This window comes from Trachinotus anak, unplaced genomic scaffold (genome assembly GCF_046630095.1).
Source record: "Trachinotus anak isolate AG129_WGS33_773 ecotype Australia unplaced genomic scaffold, CSIRO_AGI_Tana_v1 ptg000056l, whole genome shotgun sequence".
NCBI lineage: Eukaryota > Metazoa > Chordata > Actinopteri > Carangiformes > Carangidae > Trachinotus > Trachinotus anak.
The window spans coordinates 338,217-362,106 of NW_027273907.1; the positions used below are offsets into that span (position 1 = coordinate 338,217).

At 49.0% G+C, this 23,890-nt stretch overlaps 54 non-coding genes and 7 pseudogenes across 54 annotated transcripts; all 61 read right to left on the reverse strand.

The window, feature by feature from the left end:
- Nucleotides 1-93: 93 nt before the first annotated feature.
- On the reverse strand, nucleotides 94-212 carry LOC139616603 (5S ribosomal RNA). The gene has a single exon (XR_011688264.1). It is a non-coding gene; the product is annotated as a 5S ribosomal RNA (ribosomal RNA).
- A 280-nt stretch (nucleotides 213-492) lies between these two features.
- Nucleotides 493-611, reverse strand: LOC139615876 (5S ribosomal RNA). The gene has a single exon (XR_011687742.1). It is a non-coding gene; the product is annotated as a 5S ribosomal RNA (ribosomal RNA).
- Nucleotides 612-883: 272 nt separating this feature from the next.
- Nucleotides 884-1,002, reverse strand: LOC139615653 (5S ribosomal RNA). The gene has a single exon (XR_011687530.1). It is a non-coding gene; the product is annotated as a 5S ribosomal RNA (ribosomal RNA).
- A 272-nt stretch (nucleotides 1,003-1,274) lies between these two features.
- Nucleotides 1,275-1,393, reverse strand: LOC139616604 (5S ribosomal RNA). The gene has a single exon (XR_011688265.1). It is a non-coding gene; the product is annotated as a 5S ribosomal RNA (ribosomal RNA).
- Nucleotides 1,394-1,665: 272 nt separating this feature from the next.
- Nucleotides 1,666-1,784, reverse strand: LOC139616605 (5S ribosomal RNA). Its single transcript, XR_011688266.1, has one exon. It is a non-coding gene; the product is annotated as a 5S ribosomal RNA (ribosomal RNA).
- Nucleotides 1,785-2,064: 280 nt separating this feature from the next.
- On the reverse strand, nucleotides 2,065-2,183 carry LOC139615654 (5S ribosomal RNA). Its single transcript, XR_011687531.1, has one exon. It is a non-coding gene; the product is annotated as a 5S ribosomal RNA (ribosomal RNA).
- Nucleotides 2,184-2,455: 272 nt separating this feature from the next.
- Nucleotides 2,456-2,574, reverse strand: LOC139616608 (5S ribosomal RNA). The gene has a single exon (XR_011688268.1). It is a non-coding gene; the product is annotated as a 5S ribosomal RNA (ribosomal RNA).
- Nucleotides 2,575-2,854: 280 nt separating this feature from the next.
- On the reverse strand, nucleotides 2,855-2,973 carry LOC139615878 (5S ribosomal RNA). The gene has a single exon (XR_011687743.1). It is a non-coding gene; the product is annotated as a 5S ribosomal RNA (ribosomal RNA).
- A 272-nt stretch (nucleotides 2,974-3,245) lies between these two features.
- On the reverse strand, nucleotides 3,246-3,364 carry LOC139615655 (5S ribosomal RNA). Its single transcript, XR_011687533.1, has one exon. It is a non-coding gene; the product is annotated as a 5S ribosomal RNA (ribosomal RNA).
- Nucleotides 3,365-3,636: 272 nt separating this feature from the next.
- LOC139615656 (5S ribosomal RNA) lies at nucleotides 3,637-3,755 on the reverse strand. The gene has a single exon (XR_011687534.1). It is a non-coding gene; the product is annotated as a 5S ribosomal RNA (ribosomal RNA).
- Nucleotides 3,756-4,027: 272 nt separating this feature from the next.
- LOC139616609 (5S ribosomal RNA) lies at nucleotides 4,028-4,146 on the reverse strand. The gene has a single exon (XR_011688269.1). It is a non-coding gene; the product is annotated as a 5S ribosomal RNA (ribosomal RNA).
- Nucleotides 4,147-4,418: 272 nt separating this feature from the next.
- On the reverse strand, nucleotides 4,419-4,537 carry LOC139616610 (5S ribosomal RNA). Its single transcript, XR_011688270.1, has one exon. It is a non-coding gene; the product is annotated as a 5S ribosomal RNA (ribosomal RNA).
- A 280-nt stretch (nucleotides 4,538-4,817) lies between these two features.
- Nucleotides 4,818-4,936, reverse strand: LOC139616095 (5S ribosomal RNA). Its single transcript, XR_011687954.1, has one exon. It is a non-coding gene; the product is annotated as a 5S ribosomal RNA (ribosomal RNA).
- A 272-nt stretch (nucleotides 4,937-5,208) lies between these two features.
- LOC139616023 (5S ribosomal RNA) lies at nucleotides 5,209-5,327 on the reverse strand. Its single transcript, XR_011687886.1, has one exon. It is a non-coding gene; the product is annotated as a 5S ribosomal RNA (ribosomal RNA).
- Nucleotides 5,328-5,607: 280 nt separating this feature from the next.
- On the reverse strand, nucleotides 5,608-5,726 carry LOC139615657 (5S ribosomal RNA). Its single transcript, XR_011687535.1, has one exon. It is a non-coding gene; the product is annotated as a 5S ribosomal RNA (ribosomal RNA).
- A 272-nt stretch (nucleotides 5,727-5,998) lies between these two features.
- LOC139616611 (5S ribosomal RNA) lies at nucleotides 5,999-6,117 on the reverse strand. The gene has a single exon (XR_011688271.1). It is a non-coding gene; the product is annotated as a 5S ribosomal RNA (ribosomal RNA).
- A 280-nt stretch (nucleotides 6,118-6,397) lies between these two features.
- LOC139615879 (5S ribosomal RNA) lies at nucleotides 6,398-6,516 on the reverse strand. Its single transcript, XR_011687744.1, has one exon. It is a non-coding gene; the product is annotated as a 5S ribosomal RNA (ribosomal RNA).
- A 272-nt stretch (nucleotides 6,517-6,788) lies between these two features.
- Nucleotides 6,789-6,907, reverse strand: LOC139615658 (5S ribosomal RNA). The gene has a single exon (XR_011687536.1). It is a non-coding gene; the product is annotated as a 5S ribosomal RNA (ribosomal RNA).
- A 272-nt stretch (nucleotides 6,908-7,179) lies between these two features.
- LOC139615880 (5S ribosomal RNA) lies at nucleotides 7,180-7,298 on the reverse strand. The gene has a single exon (XR_011687745.1). It is a non-coding gene; the product is annotated as a 5S ribosomal RNA (ribosomal RNA).
- Nucleotides 7,299-7,570: 272 nt separating this feature from the next.
- Nucleotides 7,571-7,689, reverse strand: LOC139616612 (5S ribosomal RNA). Its single transcript, XR_011688272.1, has one exon. It is a non-coding gene; the product is annotated as a 5S ribosomal RNA (ribosomal RNA).
- Nucleotides 7,690-7,961: 272 nt separating this feature from the next.
- On the reverse strand, nucleotides 7,962-8,080 carry LOC139615659 (5S ribosomal RNA). Its single transcript, XR_011687537.1, has one exon. It is a non-coding gene; the product is annotated as a 5S ribosomal RNA (ribosomal RNA).
- A 272-nt stretch (nucleotides 8,081-8,352) lies between these two features.
- Nucleotides 8,353-8,471, reverse strand: LOC139616096 (5S ribosomal RNA). Its single transcript, XR_011687955.1, has one exon. It is a non-coding gene; the product is annotated as a 5S ribosomal RNA (ribosomal RNA).
- Nucleotides 8,472-8,743: 272 nt separating this feature from the next.
- On the reverse strand, nucleotides 8,744-8,852 carry LOC139616159 (5S ribosomal RNA; annotated as a pseudogene).
- A 272-nt stretch (nucleotides 8,853-9,124) lies between these two features.
- LOC139616613 (5S ribosomal RNA) lies at nucleotides 9,125-9,243 on the reverse strand. Its single transcript, XR_011688273.1, has one exon. It is a non-coding gene; the product is annotated as a 5S ribosomal RNA (ribosomal RNA).
- Nucleotides 9,244-9,515: 272 nt separating this feature from the next.
- LOC139616614 (5S ribosomal RNA) lies at nucleotides 9,516-9,634 on the reverse strand. The gene has a single exon (XR_011688274.1). It is a non-coding gene; the product is annotated as a 5S ribosomal RNA (ribosomal RNA).
- Nucleotides 9,635-9,914: 280 nt separating this feature from the next.
- LOC139616615 (5S ribosomal RNA) lies at nucleotides 9,915-10,033 on the reverse strand. The gene has a single exon (XR_011688275.1). It is a non-coding gene; the product is annotated as a 5S ribosomal RNA (ribosomal RNA).
- Nucleotides 10,034-10,305: 272 nt separating this feature from the next.
- LOC139616616 (5S ribosomal RNA) lies at nucleotides 10,306-10,424 on the reverse strand. Its single transcript, XR_011688276.1, has one exon. It is a non-coding gene; the product is annotated as a 5S ribosomal RNA (ribosomal RNA).
- A 280-nt stretch (nucleotides 10,425-10,704) lies between these two features.
- Nucleotides 10,705-10,813, reverse strand: LOC139616160 (5S ribosomal RNA; annotated as a pseudogene).
- Nucleotides 10,814-11,085: 272 nt separating this feature from the next.
- Nucleotides 11,086-11,204, reverse strand: LOC139616617 (5S ribosomal RNA). The gene has a single exon (XR_011688277.1). It is a non-coding gene; the product is annotated as a 5S ribosomal RNA (ribosomal RNA).
- A 272-nt stretch (nucleotides 11,205-11,476) lies between these two features.
- On the reverse strand, nucleotides 11,477-11,595 carry LOC139616619 (5S ribosomal RNA). The gene has a single exon (XR_011688279.1). It is a non-coding gene; the product is annotated as a 5S ribosomal RNA (ribosomal RNA).
- A 280-nt stretch (nucleotides 11,596-11,875) lies between these two features.
- Nucleotides 11,876-11,994, reverse strand: LOC139616620 (5S ribosomal RNA). Its single transcript, XR_011688280.1, has one exon. It is a non-coding gene; the product is annotated as a 5S ribosomal RNA (ribosomal RNA).
- Nucleotides 11,995-12,266: 272 nt separating this feature from the next.
- On the reverse strand, nucleotides 12,267-12,385 carry LOC139616621 (5S ribosomal RNA). Its single transcript, XR_011688281.1, has one exon. It is a non-coding gene; the product is annotated as a 5S ribosomal RNA (ribosomal RNA).
- A 272-nt stretch (nucleotides 12,386-12,657) lies between these two features.
- Nucleotides 12,658-12,776, reverse strand: LOC139616024 (5S ribosomal RNA). Its single transcript, XR_011687887.1, has one exon. It is a non-coding gene; the product is annotated as a 5S ribosomal RNA (ribosomal RNA).
- A 272-nt stretch (nucleotides 12,777-13,048) lies between these two features.
- LOC139616622 (5S ribosomal RNA) lies at nucleotides 13,049-13,167 on the reverse strand. The gene has a single exon (XR_011688282.1). It is a non-coding gene; the product is annotated as a 5S ribosomal RNA (ribosomal RNA).
- Nucleotides 13,168-13,439: 272 nt separating this feature from the next.
- LOC139616624 (5S ribosomal RNA) lies at nucleotides 13,440-13,558 on the reverse strand. The gene has a single exon (XR_011688283.1). It is a non-coding gene; the product is annotated as a 5S ribosomal RNA (ribosomal RNA).
- Nucleotides 13,559-13,830: 272 nt separating this feature from the next.
- Nucleotides 13,831-13,949, reverse strand: LOC139615662 (5S ribosomal RNA). The gene has a single exon (XR_011687539.1). It is a non-coding gene; the product is annotated as a 5S ribosomal RNA (ribosomal RNA).
- Nucleotides 13,950-14,221: 272 nt separating this feature from the next.
- Nucleotides 14,222-14,340, reverse strand: LOC139616625 (5S ribosomal RNA). The gene has a single exon (XR_011688284.1). It is a non-coding gene; the product is annotated as a 5S ribosomal RNA (ribosomal RNA).
- Nucleotides 14,341-14,620: 280 nt separating this feature from the next.
- On the reverse strand, nucleotides 14,621-14,739 carry LOC139615881 (5S ribosomal RNA). The gene has a single exon (XR_011687746.1). It is a non-coding gene; the product is annotated as a 5S ribosomal RNA (ribosomal RNA).
- Nucleotides 14,740-15,011: 272 nt separating this feature from the next.
- On the reverse strand, nucleotides 15,012-15,120 carry LOC139616162 (5S ribosomal RNA; annotated as a pseudogene).
- Nucleotides 15,121-15,392: 272 nt separating this feature from the next.
- Nucleotides 15,393-15,511, reverse strand: LOC139616626 (5S ribosomal RNA). The gene has a single exon (XR_011688285.1). It is a non-coding gene; the product is annotated as a 5S ribosomal RNA (ribosomal RNA).
- A 280-nt stretch (nucleotides 15,512-15,791) lies between these two features.
- Nucleotides 15,792-15,910, reverse strand: LOC139616627 (5S ribosomal RNA). The gene has a single exon (XR_011688286.1). It is a non-coding gene; the product is annotated as a 5S ribosomal RNA (ribosomal RNA).
- A 272-nt stretch (nucleotides 15,911-16,182) lies between these two features.
- LOC139616628 (5S ribosomal RNA) lies at nucleotides 16,183-16,301 on the reverse strand. Its single transcript, XR_011688287.1, has one exon. It is a non-coding gene; the product is annotated as a 5S ribosomal RNA (ribosomal RNA).
- A 280-nt stretch (nucleotides 16,302-16,581) lies between these two features.
- LOC139615882 (5S ribosomal RNA) lies at nucleotides 16,582-16,700 on the reverse strand. Its single transcript, XR_011687747.1, has one exon. It is a non-coding gene; the product is annotated as a 5S ribosomal RNA (ribosomal RNA).
- Nucleotides 16,701-16,972: 272 nt separating this feature from the next.
- LOC139616629 (5S ribosomal RNA) lies at nucleotides 16,973-17,091 on the reverse strand. Its single transcript, XR_011688288.1, has one exon. It is a non-coding gene; the product is annotated as a 5S ribosomal RNA (ribosomal RNA).
- Nucleotides 17,092-17,363: 272 nt separating this feature from the next.
- Nucleotides 17,364-17,482, reverse strand: LOC139616631 (5S ribosomal RNA). The gene has a single exon (XR_011688290.1). It is a non-coding gene; the product is annotated as a 5S ribosomal RNA (ribosomal RNA).
- A 280-nt stretch (nucleotides 17,483-17,762) lies between these two features.
- LOC139616632 (5S ribosomal RNA) lies at nucleotides 17,763-17,881 on the reverse strand. The gene has a single exon (XR_011688291.1). It is a non-coding gene; the product is annotated as a 5S ribosomal RNA (ribosomal RNA).
- Nucleotides 17,882-18,153: 272 nt separating this feature from the next.
- LOC139615832 (5S ribosomal RNA) lies at nucleotides 18,154-18,272 on the reverse strand. The gene has a single exon (XR_011687699.1). It is a non-coding gene; the product is annotated as a 5S ribosomal RNA (ribosomal RNA).
- Nucleotides 18,273-18,544: 272 nt separating this feature from the next.
- LOC139616046 (5S ribosomal RNA) lies at nucleotides 18,545-18,663 on the reverse strand. Its single transcript, XR_011687907.1, has one exon. It is a non-coding gene; the product is annotated as a 5S ribosomal RNA (ribosomal RNA).
- Nucleotides 18,664-18,935: 272 nt separating this feature from the next.
- Nucleotides 18,936-19,054, reverse strand: LOC139615835 (5S ribosomal RNA). The gene has a single exon (XR_011687702.1). It is a non-coding gene; the product is annotated as a 5S ribosomal RNA (ribosomal RNA).
- A 272-nt stretch (nucleotides 19,055-19,326) lies between these two features.
- LOC139616164 (5S ribosomal RNA) lies at nucleotides 19,327-19,435 on the reverse strand (annotated as a pseudogene).
- A 272-nt stretch (nucleotides 19,436-19,707) lies between these two features.
- On the reverse strand, nucleotides 19,708-19,816 carry LOC139616227 (5S ribosomal RNA; annotated as a pseudogene).
- Nucleotides 19,817-20,088: 272 nt separating this feature from the next.
- On the reverse strand, nucleotides 20,089-20,207 carry LOC139616633 (5S ribosomal RNA). Its single transcript, XR_011688292.1, has one exon. It is a non-coding gene; the product is annotated as a 5S ribosomal RNA (ribosomal RNA).
- Nucleotides 20,208-20,479: 272 nt separating this feature from the next.
- On the reverse strand, nucleotides 20,480-20,598 carry LOC139615836 (5S ribosomal RNA). The gene has a single exon (XR_011687703.1). It is a non-coding gene; the product is annotated as a 5S ribosomal RNA (ribosomal RNA).
- A 272-nt stretch (nucleotides 20,599-20,870) lies between these two features.
- Nucleotides 20,871-20,979, reverse strand: LOC139616165 (5S ribosomal RNA; annotated as a pseudogene).
- A 272-nt stretch (nucleotides 20,980-21,251) lies between these two features.
- LOC139616166 (5S ribosomal RNA) lies at nucleotides 21,252-21,360 on the reverse strand (annotated as a pseudogene).
- A 272-nt stretch (nucleotides 21,361-21,632) lies between these two features.
- Nucleotides 21,633-21,751, reverse strand: LOC139616634 (5S ribosomal RNA). The gene has a single exon (XR_011688293.1). It is a non-coding gene; the product is annotated as a 5S ribosomal RNA (ribosomal RNA).
- Nucleotides 21,752-22,031: 280 nt separating this feature from the next.
- On the reverse strand, nucleotides 22,032-22,150 carry LOC139615663 (5S ribosomal RNA). The gene has a single exon (XR_011687540.1). It is a non-coding gene; the product is annotated as a 5S ribosomal RNA (ribosomal RNA).
- Nucleotides 22,151-22,422: 272 nt separating this feature from the next.
- LOC139616635 (5S ribosomal RNA) lies at nucleotides 22,423-22,541 on the reverse strand. The gene has a single exon (XR_011688294.1). It is a non-coding gene; the product is annotated as a 5S ribosomal RNA (ribosomal RNA).
- A 280-nt stretch (nucleotides 22,542-22,821) lies between these two features.
- On the reverse strand, nucleotides 22,822-22,940 carry LOC139615817 (5S ribosomal RNA). Its single transcript, XR_011687685.1, has one exon. It is a non-coding gene; the product is annotated as a 5S ribosomal RNA (ribosomal RNA).
- Nucleotides 22,941-23,212: 272 nt separating this feature from the next.
- LOC139616636 (5S ribosomal RNA) lies at nucleotides 23,213-23,331 on the reverse strand. Its single transcript, XR_011688295.1, has one exon. It is a non-coding gene; the product is annotated as a 5S ribosomal RNA (ribosomal RNA).
- Nucleotides 23,332-23,603: 272 nt separating this feature from the next.
- LOC139616025 (5S ribosomal RNA) lies at nucleotides 23,604-23,722 on the reverse strand. The gene has a single exon (XR_011687888.1). It is a non-coding gene; the product is annotated as a 5S ribosomal RNA (ribosomal RNA).
- Between the last annotated feature and the right edge of the window lie 168 nt (nucleotides 23,723-23,890).

Genomic DNA, 23,890 nt, shown 5'->3' on the forward strand with positions numbered 1-23,890 from the left:
GTCTGCACAGTGATTGACAGTTGAGCAGTGGCACAGTCAGTGCTGTTTACTGAAGCAGCAGCGTCCTCTGTTGTTTGCACAGAAAAGTGAAAAAGCTTACAGCACCTGGTATTCCCAGGCGGTCTCCCATCCAAGTACTAACCAGGCCCGACCCTGCTTAGCTTCCGAGATCGGACGAGATCGGGCGTGCTCAGGGTGGTATGGCCGTAAGCCGCAGAGCAAGTGACAACTACCCCCTTTATACATGATGATCCACACCATCACAGACATGGCTGTGTATGTCAAGCGCGGGTGTCTTTGCTTGACTTTCTTTCTTTCTTTCTTTCTCTCAACTTGTCAACTTGTCAACTGTGTAATGTGATAATATGAAAGTGTGGTTTGTGCACTGTGAGCTGAACTGTCTGCACAGTGATTGACAGTTGAGCAGTGGCACAGTCAGTGCTGTTTACTGAAGCAGCAGCGTCCTCTGTTGTTTGCACAGAAAAGTGAAAAAGCTTACAGCACCTGGTATTCCCAGGCGGTCTTCCACCCAAGTACTAACCAGGCCCGACCCTGCTTAGCTTCCGAGATCGGACGAGATCGGGCGTGCTCAGGGTGGTATGGCCGTAAGCCGCAGAGCAAGTGACAACTACCCCCTTTATACATGATGATCCACACCATCACAGACATGGCTGTGTATGTCAAGCGCGGGTGTCTTTGCTCGACTTTCTTACTTTCTTTCTTTCTCTCAACTTGTCAACTGTGTAATGTGATAATATGAAAGTGTGGTTTGTGCACTGTGAGCTGAACTGTCTGCACAGTGATTGACAGTTGAGCAGTGGCACAGTCAGTGCTGTTTACTGAAGCAGCAGCGTCCTCTGTTGTTTGCACAGAAAAGTGAAAAAGCTTACAGCACCTGGTATTCCCAGGCGGTCTCCCATCCAAGTACTAACCAGGCCCGACCCTGCTTAGCTTCCGAGATCTGACGAGATCGGGCGTGCTCAGGGTGGTATGGCCGTAAGCCGCAGAGCAAGTGACAACTACCCCCTTTATACATGATGATCCACACCATCACAGACATGGCTGTGTATGTCAAGCGCGGGTGTCTTTGCTCGACTTTCTTTCTTTCTTTCTTTCTCTCAACTTGTCAACTGTGTAATGTGATAATATGAAAGTGTGGTTTGTGCACTGTGAGCTGAACTGTCTGCACAGTGATTGACAGTTGAGCAGTGGCACAGTCAGTGCTGTTTACTGAAGCAGCAGCGTCCTCTGTTGTTTGCACAGAAAAGTGAAAAAGCTTACAGCACCTGGTATTCCCAGGCGGTCTCCCATCCAAGTACTAACCAGGCCCGACCCTGCTTAGCTTCCGAGATCGGACGAGATCGGGCGTGCTCAGGGTGGTATGGCCGTAAGCCGCAGAGAAAGTGACAACTACCCCCTTTATACATGATGATCCACACCATCACAGACATGGCTGTGTATGTCAAGCGCGGGTGTCTTTGCTCGACTTTCTTTCTTTCTTTCTTTCTCTCAACTTGTCAACTGTGTAATGTGATAATATGAAAGTGTGGTTTGTGCACTGTGAGCTGAACTGTCTGCACAGTGATTGACAGTTGAGCAGTGGCACAGTCAGTGCTGTTTACTGAAGCAGCAGCGTCCTCTGTTGTTTGCACAGAAAAGTGAAAAAGCTTACAGCACCTGGTATTCCCAGGCGGTCTCCCATCCAAGTACTAACCAGGCCCGACCCTGCTTAGCTTCCGAGATCGGACGAGATCGGGCGTGCTCAGGGTGGTATGGCCGTAAGCCGCAGAGCAAGTGACAACTACCCCCTTTATACATGATGATCCACACCATCACAGACATGGCTGTGTATGTCAAGCGCGGGTGTCTTTGCTTGACTTTCTTTCTTTCTTTCTTTCTCTCAACTTGTCAACTTGTCAACTGTGTAATGTGATAATATGAAAGTGTGGTTTGTGCACTGTGAGCTGAACTGTCTGCACAGTGATTGACAGTTGAGCAGTGGCACAGTCAGTGCTGTTTACTGAAGCAGCAGCATCCTCTGTTGTTTGCACAGAAAAGTGAAAAAGCTTACAGCACCTGGTATTCCCAGGCGGTCTCCCATCCAAGTACTAACCAGGCCCGACCCTGCTTAGCTTCCGAGATCTGACGAGATCGGGCGTGCTCAGGGTGGTATGGCCGTAAGCCGCAGAGCAAGTGACAACTACCCCCTTTATACATGATGATCCACACCATCACAGACATGGCTGTGTATGTCAAGCGCGGGTGTCTTTGCTTGACTTTCTTTCTTTCTTTCTTTCTCTCAACTTGTCAACTGTGTAATGTGATAATATGAAAGTGTGGTTTGTGCACTGTGAGCTGAACTGTCTGCACAGTGATTGACAGTTGAGCAGTGGCACAGTCAGTGCTGTTTACTGAAGCAGCAGCGTCCTCTGTTGTTTGCACAGAAAAGTGAAAAAGCTTACAGCACCTGGTATTCCCAGGCGGTCTCCCATCCAAGTACTAACCAGGCCCGACCCTGCTTAGCTTCCGAGATCGGACGAGATCGGGCGTGCTCAGGGTGGTATGGCCGTAAGCCGCAGAGCAAGTGACAACTACCCCCTTTATACATGATGATCCACACCATCACAGACATGGCTGTGTATGTCAAGCGCGGGTGTCTTTGCTTGACTTTCTTTCTTTCTTTCTTTCTCTCAACTTGTCAACTTGTCAACTGTGTAATGTGATAATATGAAAGTGTGGTTTGTGCACTGTGAGCTGAACTGTCTGCACAGTGATTGACAGTTGAGCAGTGGCACAGTCAGTGCTGTTTACTGAAGCAGCAGCGTCCTCTGTTGTTTGCACAGAAAAGTGAAAAAGCTTACAGCACCTGGTATTCCCAGGCGGTCTTCCACCCAAGTACTAACCAGGCCCGACCCTGCTTAGCTTCCGAGATCGGACGAGATCGGGCGTGCTCAGGGTGGTATGGCCGTAAGCCGCAGAGCAAGTGACAACTACCCCCTTTATACATGATGATCCACACCATCACAGACATGGCTGTGTATGTCAAGCGCGGGTGTCTTTGCTCGACTTTCTTACTTTCTTTCTTTCTCTCAACTTGTCAACTGTGTAATGTGATAATATGAAAGTGTGGTTTGTGCACTGTGAGCTGAACTGTCTGCACAGTGATTGACAGTTGAGCAGTGGCACAGTCAGTGCTGTTTACTGAAGCAGCAGCGTCCTCTGTTGTTTGCACAGAAAAGTGAAAAAGCTTACAGCACCTGGTATTCCCAGGCGGTCTCCCATCCAAGTACTAACCAGGCCCGACCCTGCTTAGCTTCCGAGATCTGACGAGATCGGGCGTGCTCAGGGTGGTATGGCCGTAAGCCGCAGAGCAAGTGACAACTACCCCCTTTATACATGATGATCCACACCATCACAGACATGGCTGTGTATGTCAAGCGCGGGTGTCTTTGCTCGACTTTCTTTCTTTCTTTCTTTCTCTCAACTTGTCAACTGTGTAATGTGATAATATGAAAGTGTGGTTTGTGCACTGTGAGCTGAACTGTCTGCACAGTGATTGACAGTTGAGCAGTGGCACAGTCAGTGCTGTTTACTGAAGCAGCAGCGTCCTCTGTTGTTTGCACAGAAAAGTGAAAAAGCTTACAGCACCTGGTATTCCCAGGCGGTCTCCCATCCAAGTACTAACCAGGCCCGACCCTGCTTAGCTTCCGAGATCTGACGAGATCGGGCGTGCTCAGGGTGGTATGGCCGTAAGCCGCAGAGCAAGTGACAACTACCCCCTTTATACATGATGATCCACACCATCACAGACATGGCTGTGTATGTCAAGCGCGGGTGTCTTTGCTTGACTTTCTTTCTTTCTTTCTTTCTCTCAACTTGTCAACTGTGTAATGTGATAATATGAAAGTGTGGTTTGTGCACTGTGAGCTGAACTGTCTGCACAGTGATTGACAGTTGAGCAGTGGCACAGTCAGTGCTGTTTACTGAAGCAGCAGCGTCCTCTGTTGTTTGCACAGAAAAGTGAAAAAGCTTACAGCACCTGGTATTCCCAGGCGGTCTCCCATCCAAGTACTAACCAGGCCCGACCCTGCTTAGCTTCCGAGATCGGACGAGATCGGGCGTGCTCAGGGTGGTATGGCCGTAAGCCGCAGAGCAAGTGACAACTACCCCCTTTATACATGATGATCCACACCATCACAGACATGGCTGTGTATGTCAAGCGCGGGTGTCTTTGCTTGACTTTCTTTCTTTCTTTCTTTCTCTCAACTTGTCAACTGTGTAATGTGATAATATGAAAGTGTGGTTTGTGCACTGTGAGCTGAACTGTCTGCACAGTGATTGACAGTTGAGCAGTGGCACAGTCAGTGCTGTTTACTGAAGCAGCAGCGTCCTCTGTTGTTTGCACAGAAAAGTGAAAAAGCTTACAGCACCTGGTATTCCCAGGCGGTCTCCCATCCAAGTACTAACCAGGCCCGACCCTGCTTAGCTTCCGAGATCGGACGAGATCGGGCGTGCTCAGGGTGGTATGGCCGTAAGCCGCAGAGCAAGTGACAACTACCCCCTTTATACATGATGATCCACACCATCACAGACATGGCTGTGTATGTCAAGCGCGGGTGTCTTTGCTTGACTTTCTTTCTTTCTTTCTTTCTCTCAACTTGTCAACTTGTCAACTGTGTAATGTGATAATATGAAAGTGTGGTTTGTGCACTGTGAGCTGAACTGTCTGCACAGTGATTGACAGTTGAGCAGTGGCACAGTCAGTGCTGTTTACTGAAGCAGCAGCGTCCTCTGTTGTTTGCACAGAAAAGTGAAAAAGCTTACAGCACCTGGTATTCCCAGGCAGTCTTCCACCCAAGTACTAACCAGGCCCGACCCTGCTTAGCTTCCGAGATCGGACAAGATCGGGCGTGCTCAGGGTGGTATGGCCGTAAGCCGCAGAGCAAGTGACAACTACCCCCTTTATACATGATGATCCACACCATCACAGACATGGCTGTGTATGTCAAGCGCGGGTGTCTTTGCTCGACTTTCTTACTTTCTTTCTTTCTCTCAACTTGTCAACTGTGTAATGTGATAATATGAAAGTGTGGTTTGTGCACTGTGAGCTGAACTGTCTGCACAGTGATTGACAGTTGAGCAGTGGCACAGTCAGTGCTGTTTACTGAAGCAGCAGCGTCCTCTGTTGTTTGCACAGAAAAGTGAAAAAGCTTACAGCACCTGGTATTCCCAGGCGGTCTCCCATCCAAGTACTAACCAGGCCCGACCCTGCTTAGCTTCCTAGATCGGACGAGATCGGGCGTGCTCAGGGTGGTATGGCCGTAAGCCGCAGAGCAAGTGACAACTACCCCCTTTATACATGATGATCCACACCATCACAGACATGGCTGTGTATGTCAAGCGCGGGTGTCTTTGCTTGACTTTCTTTCTTTCTTTCTTTCTCTCAACTTGTCAACTTGTCAACTGTGTAATGTGATAATATGAAAGTGTGGTTTGTGCACTGTGAGCTGAACTGTCTGCACAGTGATTGACAGTTGAGCAGTGGCACAGTCAGTGCTGTTTACTGAAGCAGCAGCGTCCTCTGTTGTTTGCACAGAAAAGTGAAAAAGCTTACAGCACCTGGTATTCCCAGGCGGTCTCCCATCCAAGTACTAACCAGGCCCGACCCTGCTTAGCTTCCGAGATCTGACGAGATCGGGCGTGCTCAGGGTGGTATGGCCGTAAGCCGCAGAGCAAGTGACAACTACCCCCTTTATACATGATGATCCACACCATCACAGACATGGCTGTGTATGTCAAGCGCGGGTGTCTTTGCTTGACTTTCTTTCTTTCTTTCTTTCTCTCAACTTGTCAACTGTGTAATGTGATAATATGAAAGTGTGGTTTGTGCACTGTGAGCTGAACTGTCTGCACAGTGATTGACAGTTGAGCAGTGGCACAGTCAGTGCTGTTTACTGAAGCAGCAGCGTCCTCTGTTGTTTGCACAGAAAAGTGAAAAAGCTTACAGCACCTGGTATTCCCAGGCGGTCTCCCATCCAAGTACTAACCAGGCCCGACCCTGCTTAGCTTCCGAGATCGGACGAGATCGGGCGTGCTCAGGGTGGTATGGCCGTAAGCCGCAGAGCAAGTGACAACTACCCCCTTTATACATGATGATCCACACCATCACAGACATGGCTGTGTATGTCAAGCGCGGGTGTCTTTGCTTGACTTTCTTTCTTTCTTTCTTTCTCTCAACTTGTCAACTTGTCAACTGTGTAATGTGATAATATGAAAGTGTGGTTTGTGCACTGTGAGCTGAACTGTCTGCACAGTGATTGACAGTTGAGCAGTGGCACAGTCAGTGCTGTTTACTGAAGCAGCAGCGTCCTCTGTTGTTTGCACAGAAAAGTGAAAAAGCTTACAGCACCTGGTATTCCCAGGCGGTCTTCCACCCAAGTACTAACCAGGCCCGACCCTGCTTAGCTTCCGAGATCGGACGAGATCGGGCGTGCTCAGGGTGGTATGGCCGTAAGCCGCAGAGCAAGTGACAACTACCCCCTTTATACATGATGATCCACACCATCACAGACATGGCTGTGTATGTCAAGCGCGGGTGTCTTTGCTCGACTTTCTTACTTTCTTTCTTTCTCTCAACTTGTCAACTGTGTAATGTGATAATATGAAAGTGTGGTTTGTGCACTGTGAGCTGAACTGTCTGCACAGTGATTGACAGTTGAGCAGTGGCACAGTCAGTGCTGTTTACTGAAGCAGCAGCGTCCTCTGTTGTTTGCACAGAAAAGTGAAAAAGCTTACAGCACCTGGTATTCCCAGGCGGTCTCCCATCCAAGTACTAACCAGGCCCGACCCTGCTTAGCTTCCGAGATCTGACGAGATCGGGCGTGCTCAGGGTGGTATGGCCGTAAGCCGCAGAGCAAGTGACAACTACCCCCTTTATACATGATGATCCACACCATCACAGACATGGCTGTGTATGTCAAGCGCGGGTGTCTTTGCTCGACTTTCTTTCTTTCTTTCTTTCTCTCAACTTGTCAACTGTGTAATGTGATAATATGAAAGTGTGGTTTGTGCACTGTGAGCTGAACTGTCTGCACAGTGATTGACAGTTGAGCAGTGGCACAGTCAGTGCTGTTTACTGAAGCAGCAGCGTCCTCTGTTGTTTGCACAGAAAAGTGAAAAAGCTTACAGCACCTGGTATTCCCAGGCGGTCTTCCACCCAAGTACTAACCAGGCCCGACCCTGCTTAGCTTCCGAGATCGGACGAGATCGGGCGTGCTCAGGGTGGTATGGCCGTAAGCCGCAGAGCAAGTGACAACTACCCCCTTTATACATGATGATCCACACCATCACAGACATGGCTGTGTATGTCAAGCGCGGGTGTCTTTGCTCGACTTTCTTACTTTCTTTCTTTCTCTCAACTTGTCAACTGTGTAATGTGATAATATGAAAGTGTGGTTTGTGCACTGTGAGCTGAACTGTCTGCACAGTGATTGACAGTTGAGCAGTGGCACAGTCAGTGCTGTTTACTGAAGCAGCAGCGTCCTCTGTTGTTTGCACAGAAAAGTGAAAAAGCTTACAGCACCTGGTATTCCCAGGCGGTCTCCCATCCAAGTACTAACCAGGCCCGACCCTGCTTAGCTTCCGAGATCGGACGAGATCGGGCGTGCTCAGGGTGGTATGGCCGTAAGCCGCAGAGCAAGTGACAACTACCCCCTTTATACATGATGATCCACACCATCACAGACATGGCTGTGTATGTCAAGCGCGGGTGTCTTTGCTCGACTTTCTTTCTTTCTTTCTTTCTCTCAACTTGTCAACTGTGTAATGTGATAATATGAAAGTGTGGTTTGTGCACTGTGAGCTGAACTGTCTGCACAGTGATTGACAGTTGAGCAGTGGCACAGTCAGTGCTGTTTACTGAAGCAGCAGCGTCCTCTGTTGTTTGCACAGAAAAGTGAAAAAGCTTACAGCACCTGGTATTCCCAGGCGGTCTCCCATCCAAGTACTAACCAGGCCCGACCCTGCTTAGCTTCCGAGATCTGACGAGATCGGGCGTGCTCAGGGTGGTATGGCCGTAAGCCGCAGAGCAAGTGACAACTACCCCCTTTATACATGATGATCCACACCATCACAGACATGGCTGTGTATGTCAAGCGCGGGTGTCTTTGCTTGACTTTCTTTCTTTCTTTCTTTCTCTCAACTTGTCAACTGTGTAATGTGATAATATGAAAGTGTGGTTTGTGCACTGTGAGCTGAACTGTCTGCACAGTGATTGACAGTTGAGCAGTGGCACAGTCAGTGCTGTTTACTGAAGCAGCAGCGTCCTCTGTTGTTTGCACAGAAAAGTGAAAAAGCTTACAGCACCTGGTATTCCCAGGCAGTCTTCCACCCAAGTACTAACCAGGCCCGACCCTGCTTAGCTTCCGAGATCGGACAAGATCGGGCGTGCTCAGGGTGGTATGGCCGTAAGCCGCAGAGCAAGTGACAACTACCCCCTTTATACATGATGATCCACACCATCACAGACATGGCTGTGTATGTCAAGCGCGGGTGTCTTTGCTCGACTTTCTTACTTTCTTTCTTTCTCTCAACTTGTCAACTGTGTAATGTGATAATATGAAAGTGTGGTTTGTGCACTGTGAGCTGAACTGTCTGCACAGTGATTGACAGTTGAGCAGTGGCACAGTCAGTGCTGTTTACTGAAGCAGCAGCGTCCTCTGTTGTTTGCACAGAAAAGTGAAAAAGCTTACAGCACCTGGTATTCCCAGGCGGTCTCCCATCCAAGTACTAACCAGGCCCGACCCTGCTTAGCTTCCGAGATCGGGCGTGCTCAGGGTGGTATGGCCGTAAGCCGCAGAGCAAGTGACAACTACCCCCTTTATACATGATGATCCACACCATCACAGACATGGCTGTGTATGTCAAGCGCGGGTGTCTTTGCTCGACTTTCTTTCTTTCTTTCTTTCTCTCAACTTGTCAACTGTGTAATGTGATAATATGAAAGTGTGGTTTGTGCACTGTGAGCTGAACTGTCTGCACAGTGATTGACAGTTGAGCAGTGGCACAGTCAGTGCTGTTTACTGAAGCAGCAGCGTCCTCTGTTGTTTGCACAGAAAAGTGAAAAAGCTTACAGCACCTGGTATTCCCAGGCGGTCTCCCATCCAAGTACTAACCAGGCCCGACCCTGCTTAGCTTCCGAGATCGGACGAGATCGGGCGTGCTCAGGGTGGTATGGCCGTAAGCCGCAGAGAAAGTGACAACTACCCCCTTTATACATGATGATCCACACCATCACAGACATGGCTGTGTATGTCAAGCGCGGGTGTCTTTGCTCGACTTTCTTTCTTTCTTTCTTTCTCTCAACTTGTCAACTGTGTAATGTGATAATATGAAAGTGTGGTTTGTGCACTGTGAGCTGAACTGTCTGCACAGTGATTGACAGTTGAGCAGTGGCACAGTCAGTGCTGTTTACTGAAGCAGCAGCGTCCTCTGTTGTTTGCACAGAAAAGTGAAAAAGCTTACAGCACCTGGTATTCCCAGGCGGTCTCCCATCCAAGTACTAACCAGGCCCGACCCTGCTTAGCTTCCGAGATCGGACGAGATCGGGCGTGCTCAGGGTGGTATGGCCGTAAGCCGCAGAGCAAGTGACAACTACCCCCTTTATACATGATGATCCACACCATCACAGACATGGCTGTGTATGTCAAGCGCGGGTGTCTTTGCTTGACTTTCTTTCTTTCTTTCTTTCTCTCAACTTGTCAACTTGTCAACTGTGTAATGTGATAATATGAAAGTGTGGTTTGTGCACTGTGAGCTGAACTGTCTGCACAGTGATTGACAGTTGAGCAGTGGCACAGTCAGTGCTGTTTACTGAAGCAGCAGCGTCCTCTGTTGTTTGCACAGAAAAGTGAAAAAGCTTACAGCACCTGGTATTCCCAGGCGGTCTCCCATCCAAGTACTAACCAGGCCCGACCCTGCTTAGCTTCCGAGATCGGACGAGATCGGGCGTGCTCAGGGTGGTATGGCCGTAAGCCGCAGAGAAAGTGACAACTACCCCCTTTATACATGATGATCCACACCATCACAGACATGGCTGTGTATGTCAAGCGCGGGTGTCTTTGCTCGACTTTCTTTCTTTCTTTCTTTCTCTCAACTTGTCAACTGTGTAATGTGATAATATGAAAGTGTGGTTTGTGCACTGTGAGCTGAACTGTCTGCACAGTGATTGACAGTTGAGCAGTGGCACAGTCAGTGCTGTTTACTGAAGCAGCAGCGTCCTCTGTTGTTTGCACAGAAAAGTGAAAAAGCTTACAGCACCTGGTATTCCCAGGCGGTCTCCCATCCAAGTACTAACCAGGCCCGACCCTGCTTAGCTTCCGAGATCGGACGAGATCGGGCGTGCTCAGGGTGGTATGGCCGTAAGCCGCAGAGAAAGTGACAACTACCCCCTTTATACATGATGATCCACACCATCACAGACATGGCTGTGTATGTCAAGCGCGGGTGTCTTTGCTCGACTTTCTTTCTTTCTTTCTTTCTCTCAACTTGTCAACTTGTCAACTGTGTAATGTGATAATATGAAAGTGTGGTTTGTGCACTGTGAGCTGAACTGTCTGCACAGTGATTGACAGTTGAGCAGTGGCACAGTCAGTGCTGTTTACTGAAGCAGCAGCGTCCTCTGTTGTTTGCACAGAAAAGTGAAAAAGCTTACAGCACCTGGTATTCCCAGGCGGTCTCCCATCCAAGTACTAACCAGGCCCGACCCTGCTTAGCTTCCGAGATCGGGCGTGCTCAGGGTGGTATGGCCGTAAGCCGCAGAGCAAGTGACAACTACCCCCTTTATACATGATGATCCACACCATCACAGACATGGCTGTGTATGTCAAGCGCGGGTGTCTTTGCTCGACTTTCTTTCTTTCTTTCTTTCTCTCAACTTGTCAACTGTGTAATGTGATAATATGAAAGTGTGGTTTGTGCACTGTGAGCTGAACTGTCTGCACAGTGATTGACAGTTGAGCAGTGGCACAGTCAGTGCTGTTTACTGAAGCAGCAGCGTCCTCTGTTGTTTGCACAGAAAAGTGAAAAAGCTTACAGCACCTGGTATTCCCAGGCGGTCTCCCATCCAAGTACTAACCAGGCCCGACCCTGCTTAGCTTCCGAGATCGGACGAGATCGGGCGTGCTCAGGGTGGTATGGCCGTAAGCCGCAGAGAAAGTGACAACTACCCCCTTTATACATGATGATCCACACCATCACAGACATGGCTGTGTATGTCAAGCGCGGGTGTCTTTGCTCGACTTTCTTTCTTTCTTTCTTTCTCTCAACTTGTCAACTGTGTAATGTGATAATATGAAAGTGTGGTTTGTGCACTGTGAGCTGAACTGTCTGCACAGTGATTGACAGTTGAGCAGTGGCACAGTCAGTGCTGTTTACTGAAGCAGCAGCGTCCTCTGTTGTTTGCACAGAAAAGTGAAAAAGCTTACAGCACCTGGTATTCCCAGGCGGTCTCCCATCCAAGTACTAACCAGGCCCGACCCTGCTTAGCTTCCGAGATCGGACGAGATCGGGCGTGCTCAGGGTGGTATGGCCGTAAGCCGCAGAGCAAGTGACAACTACCCCCTTTATACATGATGATCCACACCATCACAGACATGGCTGTGTATGTCAAGCGCGGGTGTCTTTGCTTGACTTTCTTTCTTTCTTTCTTTCTCTCAACTTGTCAACTTGTCAACTGTGTAATGTGATAATATGAAAGTGTGGTTTGTGCACTGTGAGCTGAACTGTCTGCACAGTGATTGACAGTTGAGCAGTGGCACAGTCAGTGCTGTTTACTGAAGCAGCAGCGTCCTCTGTTGTTTGCACAGAAAAGTGAAAAAGCTTACAGCACCTGGTATTCCCAGGCGGTCTCCCATCCAAGTACTAACCAGGCCCGACCCTGCTTAGCTTCCGAGATCGGACGAGATCGGGCGTGCTCAGGGTGGTATGGCCGTAAGCCGCAGAGAAAGTGACAACTACCCCCTTTATACATGATGATCCACACCATCACAGACATGGCTGTGTATGTCAAGCGCGGGTGTCTTTGCTCGACTTTCTTTCTTTCTTTCTTTCTCTCAACTTGTCAACTGTGTAATGTGATAATATGAAAGTGTGGTTTGTGCACTGTGAGCTGAACTGTCTGCACAGTGATTGACAGTTGAGCAGTGGCACAGTCAGTGCTGTTTACTGAAGCAGCAGCGTCCTCTGTTGTTTGCACAGAAAAGTGAAAAAGCTTACAGCACCTGGTATTCCCAGGCGGTCTCCCATCCAAGTACTAACCAGGCCCGACCCTGCTTAGCTTCCGAGATCGGACGAGATCGGGCGTGCTCAGGGTGGTATGGCCGTAAGCCGCAGAGAAAGTGACAACTACCCCCTTTATACATGATGATCCACACCATCACAGACATGGCTGTGTATGTCAAGCGCGGGTGTCTTTGCTTGACTTTCTTTCTTTCTTTCTTTCTCTCAACTTGTCAACTGTGTAATGTGATAATATGAAAGTGTGGTTTGTGCACTGTGAGCTGAACTGTCTGCACAGTGATTGACAGTTGAGCAGTGGCACAGTCAGTGCTGTTTACTGAAGCAGCAGCGTCCTCTGTTGTTTGCACAGAAAAGTGAAAAAGCTTACAGCACCTGGTATTCCCAGGCGGTCTCCCATCCAAGTACTAACCAGGCCCGACCCTGCTTAGCTTCCTAGATCGGACGAGATCGGGCGTGCTCAGGGTGGTATGGCCGTAAGCCGCAGAGAAAGTGACAACTACCCCCTTTATACATGATGATCCACACCATCACAGACATGGCTGTGTATGTCAAGCGCGGGTGTCTTTGCTCGACTTTCTTTCTTTCTTTCTTTCTCTCAACTTGTCAACTGTGTAATGTGATAATATGAAAGTGTGGTTTGTGCACTGTGAGCTGAACTGTCTGCACAGTGATTGACAGTTGAGCAGTGGCACAGTCAGTGCTGTTTACTGAAGCAGCAGCGTCCTCTGTTGTTTGCACAGAAAAGTGAAAAAGCTTACAGCACCTGGTATTCCCAGGCGGTCTCCCATCCAAGTACTAACCAGGCCCGACCCTGCTTAGCTTCCGAGATCGGACGAGATCGGGCGTGCTCAGGGTGGTATGGCCGTAAGCCGCATAGCAAGTGACAACTACCCCCTTTATACATGATGATCCACACCATCACAGACATGGCTGTGTATGTCAAGCGCGGGTGTCTTTGCTCGACTTTCTTACTTTCTTTCTTTCTCTCAACTTGTCAACTGTGTAATGTGATAATATGAAAGTGTGGTTTGTGCACTGTGAGCTGAACTGTCTGCACAGTGATTGACAGTTGAGCAGTGGCACAGTCAGTGCTGTTTACTGAAGCAGCAGCGTCCTCTGTTGTTTGCACAGAAAAGTGAAAAAGCTTACAGCACCTGGTATTCCCAGGCGGTCTCCCATCCAAGTACTAACCAGGCCCGACCCTGCTTAGCTTCCGAGATCGGACGAGATCGGGCGTGCTCAGGGTGGTATGGCCGTAAGCCGCAGAGCAAGTGACAACTACCCCCTTTATACATGATGATCCACACCATCACAGACATGGCTGTGTATGTCAAGCGCGGGTGTCTTTGCTCGACTTTCTTTCTTTCTTTCTTTCTCTCAACTTGTCAACTGTGTAATGTGATAATATGAAAGTGTGGTTTGTGCACTGTGAGCTGAACTGTCTGCACAGTGATTGACAGTTGAGCAGTGGCACAGTCAGTGCTGTTTACTGAAGCAGCAGCGTCCTCTGTTGTTTGCACAGAAAAGTGAAAAAGCTTACAGCACCTGGTATTCCCAGGCGGTCTCCCATCCAAGTACTAACCAGGCCCGACCCTGCTTAGCTTCCGAGATCTGACGAGATCGGGCGTGCTCAGGGTGGTATGGCCGTAAGCCGCAGAGCAAGTGACAACTACCCCCTTTATACATGATGATCCACACCATCACAGACATGGCTGTGTATGTCAAGCGCGGGTGTCTTTGCTTGACTTTCTTTCTTTCTTTCTTTCTCTCAACTTGTCAACTGTGTAATGTGATAATATGAAAGTGTGGTTTGTGCACTGTGAGCTGAACTGTCTGCACAGTGATTGACAGTTGAGCAGTGGCACAGTCAGTGCTGTTTACTGAAGCAGCAGCGTCCTCTGTTGTTTGCACAGAAAAGTGAAAAAGCTTACAGCACCTGGTATTCCCAGGCGGTCTCCCATCCAAGTACTAACCAGGCCCGACCCTGCTTAGCTTCCGAGATCGGACGAGATCGGGCGTGCTCAGGGTGGTATGGCCGTAAGCCGCAGAGCAAGTGACAACTACCCCCTTTATACATGATGATCCACACCATCACAGACATGGCTGTGTATGTCAAGCGCGGGTGTCTTTGCTTGACTTTCTTTCTTTCTTTCTTTCTCTCAACTTGTCAACTTGTCAACTGTGTAATGTGATAATATGAAAGTGTGGTTTGTGCACTGTGAGCTGAACTGTCTGCACAGTGATTGACAGTTGAGCAGTGGCACAGTCAGTGCTGTTTACTGAAGCAGCAGCGTCCTCTGTTGTTTGCACAGAAAAGTGAAAAAGCTTACAGCACCTGGTATTCCCAGGCGGTCTTCCACCCAAGTACTAACCAGGCCCGACCCTGCTTAGCTTCCGAGATCGGACGAGATCGGGCGTGCTCAGGGTGGTATGGCCGTAAGCCGCAGAGCAAGTGACAACTACCCCCTTTATACATGATGATCCACACCATCACAGACATGGCTGTGTATGTCAAGCGCGGGTGTCTTTGCTCGACTTTCTTACTTTCTTTCTTTCTCTCAACTTGTCAACTGTGTAATGTGATAATATGAAAGTGTGGTTTGTGCACTGTGAGCTGAACTGTCTGCACAGTGATTGACAGTTGAGCAGTGGCACAGTCAGTGCTGTTTACTGAAGCAGCAGCGTCCTCTGTTGTTTGCACAGAAAAGTGAAAAAGCTTACAGCACCTGGTATTCCCAGGCGGTCTCCCATCCAAGTACTAACCAGGCCCGACCCTGCTTAGCTTCCGAGATCGGGCGTGCTCAGGGTGGTATGGCCGTAAGCCGCAGAGCAAGTGACAACTACCCCCTTTATACATGATGATCCACACCATCACAGACATGGCTGTGTATGTCAAGCGCGGGTGTCTTTGCTCGACTTTCTTTCTTTCTTTCTTTCTCTCAACTTGTCAACTGTGTAATGTGATAATATGAAAGTGTGGTTTGTGCACTGTGAGCTGAACTGTCTGCACAGTGATTGACAGTTGAGCAGTGGCACAGTCAGTGCTGTTTACTGAAGCAGCAGCGTCCTCTGTTGTTTGCACAGAAAAGTGAAAAAGCTTACAGCACCTGGTATTCCCAGGCGGTCTCCCATCCAAGTACTAACCAGGCCCGACCCTGCTTAGCTTCCGAGATCGGACGAGATCGGGCGTGCTCAGGGTGGTATGGCCGTAAGCCGCAGAGCAAGTGACAACTACCCCCTTTATACATGATGATCCACACCATCACAGACATGGCTGTGTATGTCAAGCGCGGGTGTCTTTGCTTGACTTTCTTTCTTTCTTTCTTTCTCTCAACTTGTCAACTTGTCAACTGTGTAATGTGATAATATGAAAGTGTGGTTTGTGCACTGTGAGCTGAACTGTCTGCACAGTGATTGACAGTTGAGCAGTGGCACAGTCAGTGCTGTTTACTGAAGCAGCAGCGTCCTCTGTTGTTTGCACAGAAAAGTGAAAAAGCTTACAGCACCTGGTATTCCCAGGCGGTCTCCCATCCAAGTACTAACCAGGCCCGACCCTGCTTAGCTTCCGAGATCGGACGAGATCGGGCGTGCTCAGGGTGGTATGGCCGTAAGCCGCAGAGAAAGTGACAACTACCCCCTTTATACATGATGATCCACACCATCACAGACATGGCTGTGTATGTCAAGCGCGGGTGTCTTTGCTCGACTTTCTTTCTTTCTTTCTTTCTCTCAACTTGTCAACTGTGTAATGTGATAATATGAAAGTGTGGTTTGTGCACTGTGAGCTGAACTGTCTGCACAGTGATTGACAGTTGAGCAGTGGCACAGTCAGTGCTGTTTACTGAAGCAGCAGCGTCCTCTGTTGTTTGCACAGAAAAGTGAAAAAGCTTACAGCACCTGGTATTCCCAGGCGGTCTCCCATCCAAGTACTAACCAGGCCCGACCCTGCTTAGCTTCCGAGATCGGACGAGATCGGGCGTGCTCAGGGTGGTATGGCCGTAAGCCGCAGAGAAAGTGACAACTACCCCCTTTATACATGATGATCCACACCATCACAGACATGGCTGTGTATGTCAAGCGCGGGTGTCTTTGCTCGACTTTCTTTCTTTCTTTCTTTCTCTCAACTTGTCAACTTGTCAACTGTGTAATGTGATAATATGAAAGTGTGGTTTGTGCACTGTGAGCTGAACTGTCTGCACAGTGATTGACAGTTGAGCAGTGGCACAGTCAGTGCTGTTTACTGAAGCAGCAGCGTCCTCTGTTGTTTGCACAGAAAAGTGAAAAAGCTTACAGCACCTGGTATTCCCAGGCGGTCTTCCACCCAAGTACTAACCAGGCCCGACCCTGCTTAGCTTCCGAGATCGGACGAGATCGGGCGTGCTCAGGGTGGTATGGCCGTAAGCCGCAGAGCAAGTGACAACTACCCCCTTTATACATGATGATCCACACCATCACAGACATGGCTGTGTATGTCAAGCGCGGGTGTCTTTGCTCGACTTTCTTACTTTCTTTCTTTCTCTCAACTTGTCAACTGTGTAATGTGATAATATGAAAGTGTGGTTTGTGCACTGTGAGCTGAACTGTCTGCACAGTGATTGACAGTTGAGCAGTGGCACAGTCAGTGCTGTTTACTGAAGCAGCAGCGTCCTCTGTTGTTTGCACAGAAAAGTGAAAAAGCTTACAGCACCTGGTATTCCCAGGCGGTCTCCCATCCAAGTACTAACCAGGCCCGACCCTGCTTAGCTTCCGAGATCGGACGAGATCGGGCGTGCTCAGGGTGGTATGGCCGTAAGCCGCAGAGAAAGTGACAACTACCCCCTTTATACATGATGATCCACACCATCACAGACATGGCTGTGTATGTCAAGCGCGGGTGTCTTTGCTCGACTTTCTTTCTTTCTTTCTTTCTCTCAACTTGTCAACTGTGTAATGTGATAATATGAAAGTGTGGTTTGTGCACTGTGAGCTGAACTGTCTGCACAGTGATTGACAGTTGAGCAGTGGCACAGTCAGTGCTGTTTACTGAAGCAGCAGCGTCCTCTGTTGTTTGCACAGAAAAGTGAAAAAGCTTACAGCACCTGGTATTCCCAGGCGGTCTCCCATCCAAGTACTAACCAGGCCCGACCCTGCTTAGCTTCCGAGATCGGACGAGATCGGGCGTGCTCAGGGTGGTATGGCCGTAAGCCGCAGAGCAAGTGACAACTACCCCCTTTATACATGATGATCCACACCATCACAGACATGGCTGTGTATGTCAAGCGCGGGTGTCTTTGCTTGACTTTCTTTCTTTCTTTCTTTCTCTCAACTTGTCAACTTGTCAACTGTGTAATGTGATAATATGAAAGTGTGGTTTGTGCACTGTGAGCTGAACTGTCTGCACAGTGATTGACAGTTGAGCAGTGGCACAGTCAGTGCTGTTTACTGAAGCAGCAGCGTCCTCTGTTGTTTGCACAGAAAAGTGAAAAAGCTTACAGCACCTGGTATTCCCAGGCGGTCTCCCATCCAAGTACTAACCAGGCCCGACCCTGCTTAGCTTCCGAGATCGGACGAGATCGGGCGTGCTCAGGGTGGTATGGCCGTAAGCCGCAGAGAAAGTGACAACTACCCCCTTTATACATGATGATCCACACCATCACAGACATGGCTGTGTATGTCAAGCGCGGGTGTCTTTGCTCGACTTTCTTTCTTTCTTTCTTTCTCTCAACTTGTCAACTGTGTAATGTGATAATATGAAAGTGTGGTTTGTGCACTGTGAGCTGAACTGTCTGCACAGTGATTGACAGTTGAGCAGTGGCACAGTCAGTGCTGTTTACTGAAGCAGCAGCGTCCTCTGTTGTTTGCACAGAAAAGTGAAAAAGCTTACAGCACCTGGTATTCCCAGGCGGTCTCCCATCCAAGTACTAACCAGGCCCAACCCTGCTTAGCTTCCGAGATCGGACAAGATCGGGCGTGCTCAGGGTGGTATGGCCGTAAGCCGCAGAGAAAGTGACAACTACCCCCTTTATACATGATGATCCACACCATCACAGACATGGCTGTGTATGTCAAGCGCGGGTGTCTTTGCTCGACTTTCTTTCTTTCTTTCTTTCTCTCAACTTGTCAACTGTGTAATGTTATAATATGAAAGTGTGGTTTGTGCACTGTGAGCTGAACTGTCTGCACAGTGACTGCCAGTTGAGCAGTGGCACAGTCAGTGCTGTTTACTGAAGCAGCAGCGTCCTCTGTTGTTTGCACAGAAAAGTGAAAAAGCTTACAGCACCTGGTATTCCCAGGCGGTCTCCCATCCAAGTACTAACCAGGCCCGACCCTGCTTAGCTTCCTAGATCGGACGAGATCGGGCGTGCTCAGGGTGGTATGGCCATAAGCCGCAGAGAAAGTGACAACTACCCCCTTTATACATGATGATCCACACCATCACAGACATGGCTGTGTATGTCAAGCGCGGGTGTCTTTGCTCGACTTTCTTTCTTTCTTTCTTTCTCTCAACTTGTCAACTGTGTAATGTGATAATATGAAAGTGTGGTTTGTGCACTGTGAGCTGAACTGTCTGCACAGTGATTGACAGTTGAGCAGTGGCACAGTCAGTGCTGTTTACTGAAGCAGCAGCGTCCTCTGTTGTTTGCACAGAAAAGTGAAAAAGCTTACAGCACCTGGTATTCCCAGGCGGTCTCCCATCCAAGTACTAACCAGGCCCGACCCTGCTTAGCTTCCGAGATCTGACGAGATCAGGCGTGCTCAGGGTGGTATGGCCGTAAGCCGCAGAGCAAGTGACAACTACCCCCTTTATACATGATGATCCACACCATCACAGACATGGCTGTGTATGTCAAGCGCGGGTGTCTTTGCTTGACTTTCTTTCTTTCTTTCTTTCTCTCAACTTGTCAACTGTGTAATGTGATAATATGAAAGTGTGGTTTGTGCACTGTGAGCTGAACTGTCTGCACAGTGATTGACAGTTGAGCAGTGGCACAGTCAGTGCTGTTTACTGAAGCAGCAGCGTCCTCTGTTGTTTGCACAGAAAAGTGAAAAAGCTTACAGCACCTGGTATTCCCAGGCGGTCTCCCATCCAAGTACTAACCAGGCCCGACCCTGCTTAGCTTCCGAGATCGGGCGTGCTCAGGGTGGTATGGCCGTAAGCCGCAGAGCAAGTGACAACTACCCCCTTTATACATGATGATCCACACCATCACAGACATGGCTGTGTATGTCAAGCGCGGGTGTCTTTGCTCGACTTTCTTTCTTTCTTTCTTTCTCTCAACTTGTCAACTGTGTAATGTGATAATATGAAAGTGTGGTTTGTGCACTGTGAGCTGAACTGTCTGCACAGTGATTGACAGTTGAGCAGTGGCACAGTCAGTGCTGTTTACTGAAGCAGCAGCGTCCTCTGTTGTTTGCACAGAAAAGTGAAAAAGCTTACAGCACCTGGTATTCCCAGGCGGTCTCCCATCCAAGTACTAACCAGGCCCGACCCTGCTTAGCTTCCGAGATCGGGCGTGCTCAGGGTGGTATGGCTGTAAGCCGCAGAGAAAGTGACAACTACCCCCTTTATACATGATGATCCACACCATCACAGACATGGCTGTGTATGTCAAGCGCGGGTGTCTTTGCTCGACTTTCTTTCTTTCTTTCTTTCTCTCAACTTGTCAACTGTGTAATGTGATAATATGAAAGTGTGGTTTGTGCACTGTGAGCTGAACTGTCTGCACAGTGATTGACAGTTGAGCAGTGGCACAGTCAGTGCTGTTTACTGAAGCAGCAGCGTCCTCTGTTGTTTGCACAGAAAAGTGAAAAAGCTTACAGCACCTGGTATTCCCAGGCGGTCTCCCATCCAAGTACTAACCAGGCCCGACCCTGCTTAGCTTCCGAGATCGGACGAGATCGGGCGTGCTCAGGGTGGTATGGCCGTAAGCCGCAGAGCAAGTGACAACTACCCCCTTTATACATGATGATCCACACCATCACAGACATGGCTGTGTATGTCAAGCGCGGGTGTCTTTGCTCGACTTTCTTTCTTTCTTTCTTTCTCTCAACTTGTCAACTGTGTAATGTGATAATATGAAAGTGTGGTTTGTGCACTGTGAGCTGAACTGTCTGCACAGTGATTGACAGTTGAGCAGTGGCACAGTCAGTGCTGTTTACTGAAGCAGCAGCGTCCTCTGTTGTTTGCACAGAAAAGTGAAAAAGCTTACAGCACCTGGTATTCCCAGGCGGTCTCCCATCCAAGTACTAACCAGGCCCGACCCTGCTTAGCTTCCGAGATCTGACGAGATCAGGCGTGCTCAGGGTGGTATGGCCGTAAGCCGCAGAGCAAGTGACAACTACCCCCTTTATACATGATGATCCACACCATCACAGACATGGCTGTGTATGTCAAGCGCGGGTGTCTTTGCTTGACTTTCTTTCTTTCTTTCTTTCTCTCAACTTGTCAACTGTGTAATGTGATAATATGAAAGTGTGGTTTGTGCACTGTGAGCTGAACTGTCTGCACAGTGATTGACAGTTGAGCAGTGGCACAGTCAGTGCTGTTTACTGAAGCAGCAGCGTCCTCTGTTGTTTGCACAGAAAAGTGAAAAAGCTTACAGCACCTGGTATTCCCAGGCGGTCTCCCATCCAAGTACTAACCAGGCCCGACCCTGCTTAGCTTCCGAGATCGGGCGTGCTCAGGGTGGTATGGCCGTAAGCCGCAGAGCAAGTGACAACTACCCCCTTTATACATGATGATCCACACCATCACAGACATGGCTGTGTATGTCAAGCGCGGGTGTCTTTGCTCGACTTTCTTTCTTTCTTTCTTTCTCTCAACTTGTCAACTGTGTAATGTGATAATATGAAAGTGTGGTTTGTGCACTGTGAGCTGAACTGTCTGCACAGTGATTGACAGTTGAGCAGTGGCACAGTCAGTGCTGTTTACTGAAGCAGCAGCGTCCTCTGTTGTTTGCACAGAAAAGTGAAAAAGCTTACAGCACCTGGTATTCCCAGGCGGTCTCCCATCCAAGTACTAACCAGGCCCGACCCTGCTTAGCTTCCGAGATCGGGCGTGCTCAGGGTGGTATGGCCGTAAGCCGCAGAGAAAGTGACAACTACCCCCTTTATACATGATGATCCACACCATCACAGACATGGCTGTGTATGTCAAGCGCGGGTGTCTTTGCTCGACTTTCTTTCTTTCTTTCTTTCTCTCAACTTGTCAACTGTGTAATGTGATAATATGAAAGTGTGGTTTGTGCACTGTGAGCTGAACTGTCTGCACAGTGATTGACAGTTGAGCAGTGGCACAGTCAGTGCTGTTTACTGAAGCAGCAGCGTCCTCTGTTGTTTGCACAGAAAAGTGAAAAAGCTTACAGCACCTGGTATTCCCAGGCGGTCTCCCATCCAAGTACTAACCAGGCCCGACCCTGCTTAGCTTCCGAGATCGGACGAGATCGGGCGTGCTCAGGGTGGTATGGCCGTAAGCCGCAGAGCAAGTGACAACTACCCCCTTTATACATGATGATCCACACCATCACAGACATGGCTGTGTATGTCAAGCGCGGGTGTCTTTGCTTGACTTTCTTTCTTTCTTTCTTTCTCTCAACTTGTCAACTTGTCAACTGTGTAATGTGATAATATGAAAGTGTGGTTTGTGCACTGTGAGCTGAACTGTCTGCACAGTGATTGACAGTTGAGCAGTGGCACAGTCAGTGCTGTTTACTGAAGCAGCAGCGTCCTCTGTTGTTTGCACAGAAAAGTGAAAAAGCTTACAGCACCTGGTATTCCCAGGCGGTCTCCCATCCAAGTACTAACCAGGCCCGACCCTGCTTAGCTTCCGAGATCTGACGAGATCGGGCGTGCTCAGGGTGGTATGGCCGTAAGCCGCAGAGAAAGTGACAACTACCCCCTTTATACATGATGATCCACACCATCACAGACATGGCTGTGTATGTCAAGCGCGGGTGTCTTTGCTTGACTTTCTTTCTTTCTTTCTTTCTCTCAACTTGTCAACTGTGTAATGTGATAATATGAAAGTGTGGTTTGTGCACTGTGAGCTGAACTGTCTGCACAGTGATTGACAGTTGAGCAGTGGCACAGTCAGTGCTGTTTACTGAAGCAGCAGCGTCCTCTGTTGTTTGCACAGAAAAGTGAAAAAGCTTACAGCACCTGGTATTCCCAGGCGGTCTCCCATCCAAGTACTAACCAGGCCCGACCCTGCTTAGCTTCCGAGATCGGACGAGATCGGGCGTGCTCAGGGTGGTATGGCCGTAAGCCGCAGAGAAAGTGACAACTACCCCCTTTATACATGATGATCCACACCATCACAGACATGGCTGTGTATGTCAAGCGCGGGTGTCTTTGCTCGACTTTCTTTCTTTCTTTCTTTCTCTCAACTTGTCAACTTGTCAACTGTGTAATGTGATAATATGAAAGTGTGGTTTGTGCACTGTGAGCTGAACTGTCTGCACAGTGATTGACAGTTGAGCAGTGGCACAGTCAGTGCTGTTTACTGAAGCAGCAGCGTCCTCTGTTGTTTGCACAGAAAAGTGAAAAAGCTTACAGCACCTGGTATTCCCAGGCGGTCTCCCATCCAAGTACTAACCAGGCCCGACCCTGCTTAGCTTCCGAGATCGGACGAGATCAGGCGTGCTCAGGGTGGTATGGCCGTAAGCCGCAGAGAAAGTGACAACTACCCCCTTTATACATGATGATCCACACCATCACAGACATGGCTGTGTATGTCAAGCGCGGGTGTCTTTGCTCGACTTTCTTTCTTTCTTTCTTTCTCTCAACTTGTCAACTGTGTAATGTTATAATATGAAAGTGTGGTTTGTGCACTGTGAGCTGAACTGTCTGCACAGTGACTGCCAGTTGAGCAGTGGCACAGTCAGTGCTGTTTACTGAAGCAGCAGCGTCCTCTGTTGTTTGCACAGAAAAGTGAAAAAGCTTACAGCACCTGGTATTCCCAGGCGGTCTCCCATCCAAGTACTAACCAGGCCCGACCCTGCTTAGCTTCCGAGATCGGACGAGATCGGGCGTGCTCAGGGTGGTATGGCCGTAAGCCGCAGAGAAAGTGACAACTACCCCCTTTATACATGATGATCCACACCATCACAGACATGGCTGTGTATGTCAAGCGCGGGTGTCTTTGCTCGACTTTCTTTCTTTCTTTCTTTCTCTCAACTTGTCAACTGTGTAATGTGATAATATGAAAGTGTGGTTTGTGCACTGTGAGCTGAACTGTCTGCACAGTGATTGACAGTTGAGCAGTGGCACAGTCAGTGCTGTTTACTGAAGCAGCAGCGTCCTCTGTTGTTTGCACAGAAAAGTGAAAAAGCTTACAGCACCTGGTATTCCCAGGCGGTCTCCCATCCAAGTACTAACCAGGCCCGACCCTGCTTAGCTTCCTAGATCGGACGAGATCGGGCGTGCTCAGGGTGGTATGGCCGTAAGCCGCAGAGAAAGTGACAACTACCCCCTTTATACATGATGATCCACACCATCACAGACATGGCTGTGTATGTCAAGCGCGGGTGTCTTTGCTCGACTTTCTTTCTTTCTTTCTTTCTCTCAACTTGTCAACTGTGTAATGTGATAATATGAAAGTGTGGTTTGTGCACTG